At 38.3% G+C, this 16,389-nt stretch overlaps 1 long non-coding RNA gene across 2 annotated transcripts; it reads right to left on the bottom strand.

Annotated features, from left to right (window-relative positions):
• Positions 1 to 399: 399 nt before the first annotated feature.
• Positions 400 to 14,954, bottom strand: LOC146440234 (uncharacterized). 2 transcript variants are annotated; one of them, XR_014851375.1, is made up of 3 exons: positions 14,847 to 14,954; positions 13,523 to 13,599; positions 400 to 583 (listed from the first exon to the last, which is right to left on the bottom strand). It is a non-coding gene; the product is annotated as an uncharacterized LOC146440234 (long non-coding RNA). The 2 variants fall into 2 exon arrangements; XR_014851376.1 differs by lacking the exon at positions 400 to 583 and adding an exon at positions 11,489 to 11,634.
• Between the last annotated feature and the right edge of the window lie 1,435 nt (positions 14,955 to 16,389).

The raw sequence follows: 16,389 nt of genomic DNA, 5'->3' as shown, positions 1-16,389 counted from the left end.
ATATTTGTGATTTGGGTTAGATAGGCTAGGAGATTCTATATAGTAAAATATCAAAAAGCACTAAAGAGGTAACTTGAAAACACAATCGGTAAAGCAAATGCATTGTTTATGATGTGCACGTCAAATGTATGTTTTAAAATACAAATCAACTCCTTAATAAGTTGTTTTCTATTAGAGATGTTAATTACAATTCAGTCCCACTTGTCTAAGTTTTACAAGCTCAAATTCTCACTTATTGTACAATGAAAGTCCTGCTCAGCTAATAACATCATGGGAAATGTATTGTCAGGCTCTGTAGTTAGGAGAGTCAGCAAAGTTTACTCATTCATGTTTCTCATGAGCCTTTCCCCTCTCTTCCCCCCTCCCCTCCAACTGTCTCAAACAAAAAGCTGAGGCTGTGTTTGCAGTGTACTGTGAACTGTTTCATTGCTGACAATTAAAAACAAAGAAAGTCAAAACTTTGTGGGAATTTATGAAGTGGTAATAAATCCAGTACATGCCATCCACATGCTTTTCAAATCTCTTCATATAACCTCTGTTTTTTTTGTTCTGGGATGAAGAGCATGGAGTCTGATAAATACACCTGGTTAAAAGAAAGAAAATCTCTGTGTCATGCAGTGTCCCCCTATTCTCCCTGTCTTCCCCAAATCACAGCTTTATAGTGGGAGACTGGGAGGTGGAAGGGTCGTTCACCAGAGCAACCTAAATGCTAAAAAGGTTGAAGACAATAGATGACAAAAAGTTCTATTTGCTATTGTCAGACATAACAATAAGTTAAGGAAAGGCCCAATTAAAAGTAACCAAGGCAGAGAAGCAGTTGCACAGAAGGATACAGAAGTGGGAATTTAGGCTATTATAAATACAGAGTCATAGTACTTACACTATTGTACCTTGAAGTGAAGTAGAATCACTGCAACTGATTCCAATGTTTGGCCCAAAGTCTGACTTAATCAGAACAGAAGGCAAAGGAGCAAGGTTTGCACGTTGCTATGCTAGTGAATATCTTGGAGAACATGTAAAACTCCATTCATGCTTCAAGACTTGCCTTTGGCACTGCAGGGAGAGCTAAAACTGACTGTCTTACAAACTGAGGACTTCACACTTAAGAGAGTTATGGTCTGCATACTTGGAGCACAGCTTGGACTTGGCCAGGAGGAGAGGGAGGAAGGGAGCCCAGCCTGTGCTGTTCTGTAGCAGCTGTCTGCCGCCACTTCCCAGGGGACATTCTGCCAGCTCCCACAGGCCAGGCTGAGGGATCTGAGGGTTCATACATGCTCTGGAGACTAAGAAAGGAAAAAGGAAGTCTCGTTTCCCAGCTACCAATTTTGTATGACACTTGGTAAAGCATTTAGTAAACTATCTTCTCTATATTTATCATGTGATTAGTATGCACAGTCCTGTAACAAAACTCGTGTCATAACTACAGGAAGCAAGAGATGTTGCTGGCTAAAGGTATCAGCCCTTTCAAGTTGAAAATTTTGATAGAGGGCTCAAGTACTAAAGATGAACACTTTTCATGGAGAGTAAAGCTGAGGTAAGACAGAAGCAAACAATCTTTATTTCAGTCCTCTAAACCAGGCACCAGGGAAAGGGAAGTATGGATTTCATGCCCTGGCTGACAGGCTTGATAACTCAGCACGGCACAGGGACTTGGTGACAGCCTGTGTGCTGGATAACACTGCATCTTTTCAGAAACTGTCCTCTCCCTGCATCCCTGTCTTATTCATTGGGGGTCTTCTCTGCTCTGAAACACATAAGGCAGAAGATGTCCTGCTAGAAAAACTATGAATTTTTCTTTGTGAACTTTTTTCAAAATCTTGAAGTGTTTTTTTTTTTTTTTTTTTTCCCACAGTTTTGTTTACTTTTTTAAACTTTGGAGTAAAGAAAAAAAATTTAACTTTTCCAAAACAGCTCTTCTGGCCTCTGCACATTCATTCATTCGTCAGTTCCATAACATGGCTTTCCCTGTTCTCATTTACTCTTCAAGCCCCACTTCAACTCAAAGATTAATTGATAGCAGCAATAAGTTTCTATCATCTCTGGAATAGCTGTGAGAGGGAATTGAGACTGCTTGCCAATAGGCCTCAGTAGTGGTATTTTGGAATATGTGAGGTGTCAGAACACTAATACTGGACAGCACAGAGAGCTGATGGGTAGAACCATTCCAATACATGTTATTTTTGATCATTTCAGAATAAAAATAACTCTGACTTTCACAGTTATGTGCTGCCATAGGAAGTGTTGGTGCTCAGAAATGAATATCTATGTTTTAGTTTTAAGGGAGACTGGGCTTTACTGGATACAGACATGTCAGGCCATGTCTTTTCCCAAGGAGAAACCTTTAATTTTAGCTAATGTTTAGTTTAACCTTTAGGTTTTGCTGATGTCTCCACCACCATGTTTGTGTCAAGCCTTTCTTCTCTCCCAGCACCTCAGTCAGGTGTTCACACATATCTTGTTTTATCTAATCTAATTTCTTTCCACTCCAGCGCTCACCTCCCTAACCCCAACATCTCTCTGCTGACTCCCACCACATTCCCCTGGTCCATTCAACCTTCTTGACTATTTTTCCTAAAAGAGCTCTTCAGTTCCTTATCATACTGCCCTACACAGTTTCCTTTCCAGACACAGATCTGCCTTGCAACATCTCCTAACTTACAAACTTTATCCCATACACTTCCTTTTGGACTTTCCTTTTCTGCTTTTTCACTCAGACTTTTCCAGAAATCTTTATGCTTTCAGAGCTGCTACTTCTCCCTTCCTTTGCAATAAGTGCAGACAACCTCTAATTTTCCCATATGCTTTTCCCTCTTGTTTTTCCAGCACCAGCCCCTCCTCCCACCTCATTTCCTCTACTTGGATCCTCATCACCAACCCCTACAACAGTGCAGCTCCAGGAACTAGAGTTACTCATGACTAAGCCCTGTTTCTGCAGCTCACGCAAAGTACTGTTTAGAAAACTTCTTCATGTGTATTTCCATTTTTTTTTTTTGCCAGTGAGAGCAATGTCTGGAAGTCTCAGCTGGAGTAAAAACAGAGGGGTGGTGCCGTGGATCTTAGGAGATTTGGACTGGCTTCAAACTTCCTTCAATGAAGCATGGGGAGGCAATTAATGGGGAAACCTGGCCCAGTGCCCATCTGCAGAGTCTGCCTGTGCTATACAGCTGGCCTTACTCATTTGAACATTTTCTGTGGTTCAGTTCATGACACGGCTTTACTTCACTGGGATTAGCTCTTCAGTTGCTGTAAACTTACACACCCTTATTTAAAGTAGTGTAGAGATGCTGGTTTACAGCAAATAAGGATACAGTTATACAGTTCCCCCTCCAGTTTTTTTTTTTTTTTTTTACTTTGAATGGAACTAAAAATTGAAACAGAATTTCACTTGGTGTCATGTCAAAACCCCAAGTTAAATATAATTTCAGCATAAAACCTCAAAGTGGTCTGGGTAAATATGAAAAGGCTCATGAAGTTTAGGCAATCTTTAAAGAGGCTTGCCTTCAGCTCTGTTCATGCAATCATCTGTTATGGTTTGCAGTGCCAAGTTTTACTGCAAAAATGTTGCATTAATTTAATTAATCTCCAGATTGAAGAAAAAGCATAAAAATGTTTTCAGTGTATTCAGGCTTAAGTATTTGTTTGCCCTCATTCTGAGAGTTGCATTTTCAGCCATCTGAAATGTTCAGTTTCATAGAATTCCTAGACATTAAAGGATAGATCTTCAATAAGAAGTTAGGTTACAGCCAAAAGAAGATTTATGGATCTTGAAAACAGACAGCGTAGCAGCTATATTTTAAACACTTTTCCCTGAAATGCAATCCTGAATCAAGAGTTACAGTCTTCAGGACATGGGAAGGGTTATATAATTCAAAATGGTAGTCCCAAACACCTGTGTACCGAGGGGAGAAAAAGGCTAGTCAACAGAAATTGCCAAAGATTGATTATGACAGAAATTTTTCTACTCTCTCAAGTTTAAGGGCAGAGTTAAGGCTCCAGGAAGCCATATTGACTAACAAAAATCTGTTTTAGAGGTACATTAATTATTAAGAATAATTAAAGCCTCATTATAGGTCATGTTATGACCCAGATTCCCATGATGCTCAAGCCCTGATGTCAAAAGTTGCAGCTGGTTCTGTGAAAACTCCAGACATTAGTATATTTAGGAATTTGTGCCAGATGCAAGTGATTATATATTCTGTGCTTATACTCATTGCTAGAAAAATAATGTTTTTAAAGGAAGACCTTGGAACTGAATTATATAGGTAGAAAAAATGCCCATCTTTTGTATAACTATCTTTATAACTATCATTAAAACACTTACCTGGGAAAGGATAACATTAGGGTCACTTAGGTTTATTTACTGCCTCTGCTAAAGGCAGAATATAAGCCTCAAATTCTTTCCTTGTCAAAGAGCAGCTCAGATGTGAGCCTGAGGTAGGATGGGAAATATTGCCATTGCTCCCGTCAAAGTAGCCAGATGTAGAAAATTGCAAGAAGGAGCCAGAAATTGTCAGTCTAACTCAAAAAATTAGGTGGTTTAAAAGGCACATGGAAGAGGAACCTTAGTTGCTGCAGGTGAATTCCTGCACCATGATATCCAAAGATGCATGTGTGGAATATAAAATAAGTAATACAAGTAGCTCTTGGTGTGCAGCTGTTCACACTGCTTAAGGCCAAAAAGGTATCAGAGAAAATCCTCACGCAGCTGACAGAAACTGTGCAGCTGAGATTTACGTTATCATCATCTTAATGTGAAAGTGCACTTGGCATGAGTATATGACAGGCAATGTGAGTAACCACCTTTCACACATTATTAAAAAATAGAAAAAAACAGGGAAAGATGGATCAAAAAATTCACAGATTCAGAGGCCAAAGTAAAAAATACAGCCAGCAGTCTATGATCTTCCAAAAGAAAAGACCATAAAAATAGTGGTTGAGCTACCATTTAGCCAAATTATTTTTCCCATTTACTTTTCTCCCACCTGTGAATATGATCATACCTTGATTGTAGTAGAATAGAGCAATTGTTTAACAGTGTATCATTATTTCACTTCTTTTTTCCAATAAGAAATTCCTTATTCCTCCCTGCACCTCAATTTACAAAATAAAATCTCTTAACAAGACTGTTTATTAAAAAAAAAAAAAAAGGGCTTTAAAAAGTAATTCTCTGGTGATCTCAAATTCTCTGGTGATTATGTCAGTAAAACATACTATTAGTGTATAATTATTTTCTCATCCAATTTCTCCTTAATATGGTTCAAGGGAAAAGTGCAAATAGTTTGGCTGCTAAGGATTTTAATATAAAACATCTTATTTACAAAGAATGTCTCCATTTGTCACTTCTTGGATTAAGACAGAACCCTCACTTTTGACAGGAGTTTCCTCTTAGCTGTCTGCAGTCAAATTATTGCTGAAGGTTTTGTTGATTTCCTACATTTGTAAGTTGTTTTCTGAAGCAATGTCATTCAGAGCAGGCCACTCCTCACACTAGATAATTTTGTCTAGAAACTACTAACATGATCAGTCTGTTTCATAGCTTGGAGTAAAAATACCTCCTCTGAGCTGAGTCTATTTCTCTTACATAAATGAAGATCCATCAGTAATGTTCCCAGACCACCAAGCTTCCTGAAGAAAGCACTCAGTGCCAAAGTCTGCTTCCATTTACCTGGATGTTAAACTCTGCTATTATGTTCCAGTGACCAAAGAAGCAGGTTGTAAAAGAGTAATTAAGAATATCACTTCCCCAATGTGAATTATGTGGGTGATTTGGAAGGCAGATTTTGGCTGGTTTACCACTGGCTTTTCAAAAGTTTGTTTCCCATGAAGTTGCATTTATTTGTTATCTATTAGAACTGGTTTGGGCTATATTAAAGTTTTTGAAAGAAATTTTAAAATGGATAATCTAATTCCGTTTGTTCCCATATTTTCCCTGAAGTGAAAATTTTAAAAACTGATGTATTCGCTTACTTTAGATATTACTCTGATTAAAGAAGGAATATAATGCTTCAGAACAACCAAATATTTCAATGAATTTTTAGCATGTTTAATGTTCTTATGTTTCAGGAAATAGAGGAGAGATCTAAAGCTGTCAATCTCTACATCTATACAACACCTTTCCCTTGGCAATGAGTTGTTTATATTAGTGACAGTGTTTTGAGTGCTGGAATACCCTCCCCAGAGATGTGGCAGAGTCCTCACCACTGGAAGTTTTCAAGAAAGCATTGAACAGGGTGCTAGATAATCTCATCAAGGATCCCTTTCCCTTAAAAGGTTGAACCAGCTGATTTTTCTAAGTCCCTTCAGCAAGGAAGAAACTGGAGATAACACTGAAACTTATTTAATTGTTAATTTATATAGGTGTTCAGCAATTTTGAATCTTCAGTGATGGACAGGGGGATTTAATCAATTACATAGAAGAAGAGGATTTGGCATTCCACAGCCCAGTTTAATCAACCTTCTCTGCCACACACCTTAGGATGCTGGTCAGCAGCTCCCCAGAGACCCCTGAGATGTGAGCTGCTGACCATCCTCAGAGAGTTGTCTGTCTGACTGAAGTGATCTTACACAGAGAAACTGATTCCTCAGTTCTTGGGTTCTTACAACAAAATTGCTCTCTAGGCAAATCTGGGTAAAGATATCTACAAAAAGATATTTTCATCTTAAAAGCTGAAGGGGGTGGAGTTATTTAACCTTCTAAATAGATAAATGTGAGCTTAAACTGTTCTGCTTATGTCTCAAAATGGCATGACATTTTATTCCTCTTGGAAATAAAACTGCTTCAGTTCATTCTGAAGAAAAGATACTATATAACATAGTAATACCACCACCTTGTGGGGAAGAAATATGTCCCAACGTGCAAATATTCCTATGTACTCCATAGGCAGAGCCAAAACCAATACATAGTTAATATTGCTGAAATTAAAAATGAAACAATTACTCTAATAGAAGGTAATTTCTATTAAAAATAACGAGGTATTGCAATGGGTAGATTTACCTTTCAAGTTGGGCTTAATATGACAGCACTGTAAACTTGGCACAACTTGCACAGCTAATTACAAACAGATGATTTATGCCCTTGAATTTTTAGATATTTAAAATTTATAAATGTTTAATGTGTTTGTAAATATCATAAAATAATGAATTTTTATATTAAAAAGCGGATAAATCTATTTAAGTGCTACTTTGCACAGCATTTCCTGCAATGCTGCTTTCTCCAGCTCTCATTTTCATAGAAAACATTGAAATTAGGCACTTCTGACAAACTGGACATCTGGCAGAGGCTGAAATATACCCAGACTGTACTTAATCAATTGGTGAAGAAGACCATCCTTTCTCCTCCTAAAGTCTGCCCCCCATTTTGTTTTTCTTTTTGTTGTTGGTTTTTTTTTTTTTCTATTTAAGTTCCAAAGTCTATCAAACATAAGGCAGAGCTTGTACAGACAACAGTTTCATTCACTACAGGCCTAACAGTCTGTCCTGTGCACTGAATGACGTAGTATCCTGTGGAAAAAATATGATATGCTTATGTTGTTAAAGGCTGTAGTATAAAAATGATACTTCAGATTTAGCACAAGCACTGGAAACTTAACTCTAGAATTTCCTAATACTTTTGAATAATTTTCTATGTTAGTAACAGGCAATATAAAAGTTTTCACGTTTATTTCTACAGACACCATTTTAAAGAGAAGAGTGAAAATATATTCTCTTATCCTTCACTACAACACCACTGAAGTAACTCTAAGTCTTAAAAAAATAAGATGAAGTTTTGTTTATTAGACAATATGAAACAGCTTCTAAAATATATACTAGTGAAAGGGGGTTGTACTGTTGAGCAAGGAAATTCTTTTTTACTACTAGAAGTGACCATTTTTCCCCATTCTGGAATCCGTGTTGCAATAAAGGAGTCTGTGTATAGCAGAATGCTGTTAGGATAAAATACATTCAAAACACACTCTAGCAGAACTAAATTTGGTCCTTAAAGAGGACATTAGGACTTTTTGCAGGTCAAATAAGTTACTTTTCTTGTCCTGCATTAGAACAGCATTAGTACCTGCTGTAGAAATCCAACACTGCTCTAAGATAAGAGAGACCTGTAATTCACACTGCCCACTTGACATGTTCAACTTGGATACTTCAGTATTTAAAAAGTAGACTGCAGGCTTTCATAAACTAATTCAGGCAATCTAACCTGGTCCTAGGCTTCCTACCTGGCCATAGAGGTCTCTAGACTGTAACTTCAGAGATTCTTAAACAGTCTCAGAAGGGTTAATGCTCTTTTGGGGTGCAGGCACTTAATGTAGAAGGAGATAGCAGGAGAAGGCTTACTTCACAGAGCAGTGCAGTTGCCATGAAATCAGAGAAAGGTTCTAGGTTTACATTAGCTTAAGGATGTTTGCTCCATGATTTCTACTATTCTGTAGCCAAAAAATGGGCAGAAAAGTCAGGGCTAATTATCTTTTGAGCTGTTTCTGTTGAACATTCTTATAGCAAAGTGCAAACAAAGCAAGAAAATTAGCCAAACTCCTGCGAGAAAGAGATTTTACTGATATGTTCCTAGTTTTTCTGCTCCTGGTTTTGGTTGTTGATGATGGCTTTTAAATGTTCAAGCATCCTCTTTTTCCTATAGATACACTTCCTCAAGAAAGCATGCTACTTAGACAACAGATTCCATCTTTCTTTTTCTCTTTTTCCTCTTTTCTGACTATGTAGGCCTTCTGAAAGCCTGAAAATTATCACCAGATCTGTTTCCCCCCCATCTAATTTGTTTCATGTCTAACATTTGGAGATAGAGTTCTTAAAAAAAATCCTATCGGCTTTAGATCCACAATCAAGAAGAGCAATTTGAAAAACCTACACTCCAGAACATACTGGTAATTATTGTCTACATTTGGCATTGCAAAGTTCCCTGGTATGCAAATATACAAAGGAGTCCTTTTAGTTCCTGCCTCATCTGTGTTGTGATTCAGAGCTGAGACAAAAAAGCTGACTAAAACCCTGGGGAAAGCAGGGTCTATTAGGTGTGATCTATTAGGTGTGATCTTTGCACCACTTGCCACAGAGTAAGCACAGAGTTCAGCAGACAGCAAAGCAGCCACAGATGGTATCCATCATCTGAAAAAGGGGAGTAGTGAACCACTTTTGCTGGGCAGATTAAAAGCTAAGACACTCCCTCGGGAGAGGTGACTGGAGGTACTTAAGTATCTTGTTTCTGGTTTTGTTTTCCTCTCAAAGTGAGTGTTTACTCACCTTGAGACACCATGAAGAATGCATATTGATCTGGGGAAGGAATGCACAAGTCTTTACTCACTTATCAAACTAAGTGTACAAATCACAGGGTGACTTTGTATTTGATCTCAGTCCAGTTTCATGGCTCTGACATTCATGGCTTCCTAACAATTCTCAACAGAGCCGAAGTTTTACTTCTGTCAGCCACTGTCTAAGGTTTGACAAAGGAAATGGAGAATGTATGTTTGAATATCCCTGGAAAAGAGAGGAACACGCCTGTGCTGGATAGTGCTAGTTATCAAGGACACAAACTTGATGAGTTCCATGGTTAATTTTTTTCTATGTATGCCTATAGCCCAGGCTGTCTTGAACTCTTCTAAATAATCCTGGATTCAAACCAGCTGTTTGACCTGATCAGATGCATTCCCTGTTACACCATTTATTGCCCACATTCTACATCATTACACAAAAATTTCACAACTGGTTCTCAAGGTGGGCTACCAGGCTGCACCTTCTGTCAATAAAGTGGGCTAAAGAATCTCACCAATGGAGCCAATACTTTATTAGTAGCCTAAAGTGGGCAATATCACTATTATGCCAATTGCACCAAAATTAAATTTTACAATCAAGCTATCAAATTAGTACAGCCCTTTCCCAATAGTGGTGCAGTTAGCAGAGATATACACACATTTTCTAGTGTCTTACCCTTTCTTCTGTCAAGCTTACCTTTCTATATTTCTCAGGGTCATGAAACCAATTGAATCTGTTTTGATATTTAAGAGAATTTATTTGTCCAGACTCTGCCAGCTTAGTGCTTATGCATTGAGAAGTTTTCTACTTTAGATGCAGTGTTCTTCATGAGTTCTTTAATTACCCTACTAGACTGCAGCCTTGTTCTCAGTAATCAGGTATTTGTCCTTTGGAGAGTGCTAAGTATGTGAAAGGTGGAAGTACTGAACCATTGCATTATTTAGGTTGGAAGAGCTGACCAAAGGTAATCCAACATCCTTCTCTGAGCAACATTTCTTTCTAGTTTACTTTTGGTTACTCACAGCCTTGTGCAGTCAACTTCTGAAAATCTCTAACGATGGAGATATCCCAGATCCTCTAGCAACTTGTGCTTAACCACTTTTGCGGGGAGTTTCTGTAGATAAATAAAAACTTGAAATTTCCCTTGATGAAATTTAAAACTGTTGCTTTTTGTCCCTTTGCTGAGCACATCTGAGAAGAATCTGCCTCTCTATTGTCTATGAGTCTGTATGAGGCAGCAATCAGATATCCCTTTATCTCACTTCCCTTTTGGGATGTCAGGTTTTAGTAAGAGATCTCATTTAAGGAATATAACAATTAAGTACCTAGTTCCAAATCCCTTTTCAAACTTTTGATTACTACTTACAACCAACCCATTCAGTCTCTTAAATGATCTAAACAGATGCAATCATTAATTGCATCTGGGCAATGATAAGAAAAAAGCCCAACCCCAAATTTCCAAAAGCCAACCAGCCCAAGTGCTTGAACAGACTGGTACTGCGGGGAGGAAGATGACCACCAGCCAGATAAATCAATAACCAGGCATTTGTCTGGAGAATTTTCAATCATAAAATGGGTCAGCTTGAAAAGAAGGATAAAGAATCCTTGAAATTTTTTCCTGGGAGACAGGGGTGTAAGAAAATCTTGTGAAGCAAAGCCTGGTGTGGCACTGCCAGAAGCTGCCCTGCAGTGTTGCAACCTTCTCACATGCCACCCAAAGCCATCTGTGTCCAGCCTGAGGAGAGGGACAAACACATGGGTACTCACACCTTGGTGTGCCTGAGGGACTCTGAGGGGCATTTTACACTTGTCCCAGCCCCAGAAAGCTGTAGGAAGCTACGGGGGCACATGTAGTGCTGGAGAACACACATCTCCAGTGGGATATGAAAATGTATGGCTTGCAAAGGGGGGAATCCTCATTCTCAGGATATGAGGTGCACAGGTGACTTCAGAGGGCCACAAAGAGGGCCCACAGAGTGTGCACATCACTCTGTATGAGTGTGTTGGGGTGGGATTAGTAAGTTTGGGAATTTTTTTATAGAATAGCATCTATTTACACTTTGTATGTTTTTAGTATAGTGGATTATCTGTTCTATTGATGCTAATGATCCCAAATTATTGATTGTCAGTAACTTCTGTACATCAACAAATATAGAAACTGCTTTGATCCTGATTTAATTCAACCCACAGTACTGGAACATTTTCTCTTGCTCTACTCTGAGAATTCATGCCTTTCATCTTCTGTGGCCATAGATGCAGTGAGTGTTTCAGATGCTGTTTCAGGATCAAGCTTCCCAGCACAGAGGTGCTCCTCTGGACATCAGTTTCCCCACGAGGAGAACATCTCACTAGAGCTGCACATTCCTCTGCAGAGTTTCACTATGAGCAAATCACCATTTTCAAATGAAAAAGTTCAGCCAAAGGACTCATAATCTGCTTGACATTTTGTTTAGTTCAGCCAGACATCAACCGTAATATCACTGCTTTTACAAAGTAACTGTATATGTCTTTTAGCAAACCAGCATTACATAAAATATTTTAGGCTTCAGGCCTTTTGTGTGTAGGTTGAATAAACCAGGCAATTACTTAGCAGGTTATATTCAAGTATTTTCCCAAGACTATGATTTATTTCTGCACTGTGTGGCATCACTGAAGGTTCCCTAGGGATTTGTTCTCATTGCTGATCTCATACTTATGTCATAAGCTTGTTTTCCTCCCTGTTTCTTACAGAAATAGAATCAGAAGTGCAAAATATGGAACTTAAGTGTATTCCAAAAGACTTAGAGAAGAAAACAGTGGCTGTGACCTGAGAGTTTTACCAACTCTTTGTACGAATCAGAAATAACTCTGAATTTACACTTGTGATAAGAGTGAGCACAAAGCCTTGTGCTACAACAGGAAGCAATGAAATGTCACCTCCTTGAAAGATCATGTTATAAGCAGTAATTAAATGCTAAATTTGCTTGAGTTTTCATATACATTCTTTATGGAATTTCTTCATATAACTCAATTTCAGGACTAATCCCCAGAAGATTTTACTAACAGTAGTATAAATTAATTGAATGACATTGCACTTTCTAAATGAAGTCATCAAGCTTTCTAATAGACATTGAATTAAATTAGTGGAGTAACATTGACAGTTTCTCTGACAGGTGCTTTTCAAACACTGCAGCACTGCTTTGCTCTACTACATGGACTTAGGTGCTTTTATCTTCAGAGGACACCAATGTCTTATCAATGCTGACATTGGCCAAGCTGTATAAGATACTTATTCAATAACAATAATAAAAATGTTTCCTTTCTCACCCACAAATACCATTTTTCTTTCCATTCTGTCGTTACAGTCCTCTGTTAGTGTAACAGAGCAGGGAAAAAAAGTCCAAGTCTTTCCCCTCTGGGTAAGATTTGGGCTCTGTCTTGCCTAGTTCCACATCTCACCATTTTTCACTCATGCATTTTTGGCTCCACAAGTATAAAAATAACAAAAACAACCCCAAAAGCTGGAAGTTAAGGCATGTCTTTGGAAGGGTGGGCTGAGACCCTGAAAGAAAAGAGGTTCACAGCTGGTGGTCCTGTGCTGACCACTTTGCTATATCCTTTAAAAGACACCATTGGTTCAGGTTGGCAGTGGATGTAGGCATTTTCAATTAAGGAAAGAAGATGTAAGCACTTAGTGTAATTTTACTTTACAGCTGTCCAAAAGCCTCCAAAACTGTCGCTGTTTCTCTGCTGACTGCAGAAAGAATTGAAGCATGTCTTTTCAGAAGAGCAGATTGTGTTTCCCACTGATGCTTTGCATCCAGTTTTCAGATCCTTTTGCACAAAAAATTAGGTGTCTCTGTTAGTCACATTTACTCCCTGGTACACCTTCTACATTTTTAATCAGCATCTCTTATTTGTGAAAATGAAAATGTGATCTTTCTGTTCAATGGGGATCAGGAGCCTTGTAATTTGCTGATGGAAATTAAAGGCTTCAGGTCTGCTCTCTTGAGTTGACAGGTCACAACTTTCAAGATCTTTTTTGTCCAGGACCATTGAAGCCCACTGTATTGCAACTGCCTCCTGGGAATTTGCAAGCAGGATCTTCTGGTAATGTTTTTATATAATTCCTGACCCCAAAGGAATATTAATACCACGTGGTTGACAGCAAGAAGCCCAAAATTCTGCTAGATTTTCTGCCCAGAAGTAGCTGAGAGTGTGCTATGTACCACACACCAAAGAGTTAAACATGCCCAAAAAGCACAAGACACACTCTACATGTGTTCACCTTTTCAAAAATCTACAATAGTTCCAATATGTCCAGACATTTTGATATGACACATGTTCAGTAGATGAGCATCAGATCTGTAAGAGTGGAAATTTTGATCCAGTGATAATGGTCTGAAGATTCACAGTGAGCGTATCTGATCTACAGATATTATGCTTAGAGCTCCTGCTGTGCTGAGAGATGTCTAGAAATCCTGGAAAAGTACTGTGCAAATATTTTGCTCTGACAAGACTTCCAGGAATGAAAATGGACTCTCCTTGAGAAACTGAAATTCATGTTGACTTAGACTGTATAACCCCACTCTTGCATTGCCAGTCTCTGCAGTTTCTCTAAACCATAATCCTTCAAATCATGCCTGCTTGCATTGCCTTTTAATGAAATTAGGCAGATAGAAAAATATTCATTAAAACATTTGCCAGGTCTCAACAGAGCCTCCATTTATATTTTTTCTATATCTATATTTATGCAGTTCTCATGAAATTGTTGATGAATGATGATTCAGAAAGGGTTAAAGAATTGTAACCTTATTAATACCACTCAACAGTTTTTTATGGTTAATAGATCTTCCCAACTGAACCAAATCTTCATTGTTTGATTACAGATTTGACTTACAAAAGACTTGATAAAATATGTGTAAACTACTAGAAGTCAGTGCATGGAGCATTGCACAGTATTTTGATAAAAAGTCTTACACTATTATTTCAAGTCTACACTAAAATGATTGTCTTACAGTTCCTTAAAAGATAAGTTAATGGTTAATCATTATCCAGTTGGTACATTTCAAGTGGGATTAACAAAGAATACGTCATTGACCTCTTACTATCCTGAAGAAAACTATTGGAAATGCAAATCCATTCTGCAATAGTTGTATAAAATATAATAAATGCCGGAGTTAAAAATAATAGTAAAATAAGTAAGCTTTTCCAGGAAATCCCCAAAACTTCTTTAAGAAGGCACCTGAATTCATTTCCATAAGTATTTTAAAGCAGCAAATTTGAGGCTATATTCTAGAGACTAATGATGCTTCTTACAAATGGGGGAATATGTTCTGGATATCACTGACTCAGGAAGGGAATTAGTCTGACTGTGGTAGATAACAAACTGGACATGAACTTAAAATGTACTGCAATGCTGAAACAGCTGGTATCAATCTCTAATCTAAGCCTAGGAAGTAACTGAACCAATATGTGTAAGCCTACACAGGAAAGTGATTTAACAGAATATATGAGCCATTAATCTTGCAAGCAAAGGCATAAAAATATCCATGGACTGTCAACTAAACCTAAACAATTTCAGAATAAAATAAAAAGTATAAACACCTTACCTGGAATGCAGTTGATTTACACATCTTGGAAGGTAAAGTGAGCCCTCCTCTTCCTGACCTCAAGTCAGACCAAGCTTAGCAGTCTATCCAACTCTGTCACTCAGAAGTTAGGGCCTATACAGGAAATGGAGGGATTTTTTATGAGAATCCAGGTTAATCAGATCAAATATTATGGCACAAATACGCTGATAGATCTTGAAATATACCAAAGTAATTCTTTGTTATGTAGATGAATTATTAGGCGTTAGGGTGGGAGAGTTATTAATTGTCTTGATAAAAACAACGATTTACTCTTTCTTCAATTCAATTATACGTTTAGAATCATAGAACAGAATCATAGAATGGCCTGGGTTGGAAAGGTGAAAGGACCTTGAATTAGTTTGAAAATGAGCCAGTGAGAGATTGCAAGTCAGGATCAAAATTTAATAGGAAAGTTAAAAAAAAAAAAAAAAAAAAAAAAAAGCAATAATACAAGGAAAAGCACTGACAAAGTCAGATACAACCTGACACCCGGTTAGGGTGGTGGCAGCAATCCAAGTGAAGTAGTTTGGTTGAAGCAGTGATCCTGTGAAGGTCTGGTCTCCAGCTGACAGGCAAGCAGTAGCTCTTGTCCTCTGGGAACCCAGTAGACAGGGCTAGCTCAGGCAGTTCCAAGGCCAGGCTATATCCAGGTGGGAATGCTTGGCTCCTCCCTCCTGGGTGGAGCATCTCACAATAGGATGAGATAAGTCCATGAGTCATGCAGTGGTTTCTTGATGGCCCATTGTCTGTTATCAGGGGTGGGTCATTAGCAGGTGATAACAGCTAATGCCCTCTAGCTGGTGGTAATGGAATACTAAATACATCTATATTGTAACCTAAGACAGACCTTAAAGACCATCGAGTTCCAGCCCACCTGTCATGGGAAGGGACATTTTCCACTAGACAAAGTTCCTCAAAGCTCCATCCTACCTGGCCTTGAATACTCCCAGGGGTGAGACATCCACAGCTTCTCTGGGCAACCTGTTTCAGTGGCTCACCACTCTCACAGTAAAGAATTTCTTCCTAATATCTAATCTAAACCTCCCCACCTTCAGCTTAAGGCCATTTGTGTTTGTCCTATCACTATTGGCCCTTGTGAAAAGTCTCCTTCCAGACTTCTTGTAAGCCCCCTTTAGCTACTACAAGGTGTTTTCAGGTCTCTCTGGAGCATTCTCTTCCCCCAGGCTGAACAGCCCCTACTGTCAGTCATCTCCAGCTTCCTGACTCATCACAACATCTAGCAAAATTTAGCAGGCTGACAAAGTTAGAGAGCTGCAAAATGGGCCACAGAAAAATCAATTGAAGACTAAAGGAAATACTTTGTATTTAAAAATCCAATTTATTTAATTTAAAGAAAGGGCAAAACTATGATTTTTTGACAGAAGTTTAATATCTACAGGAGGAGAAAACATGCAGCAGAGAAAGGCAACAAGAAGTAGCAAGTGAAACTTGAAGCCAGAGAATTTGTATTCAAAACAAGACAGTACCATTAACAGCTGGGGCTGACTAGAAATGATGGGTA

Source organism: Lichenostomus cassidix, chromosome 3 (assembly GCF_008360975.1).
Source record: "Lichenostomus cassidix isolate B80296 chromosome 3, HeHo_3.0, whole genome shotgun sequence".
Taxonomy (NCBI): Eukaryota; Metazoa; Chordata; class Aves; order Passeriformes; family Meliphagidae; genus Lichenostomus; species Lichenostomus cassidix.
The sequence above is the reverse complement of the archived record's forward strand: the minus strand, read 5'-3'. Positions and strand labels throughout refer to the sequence as shown.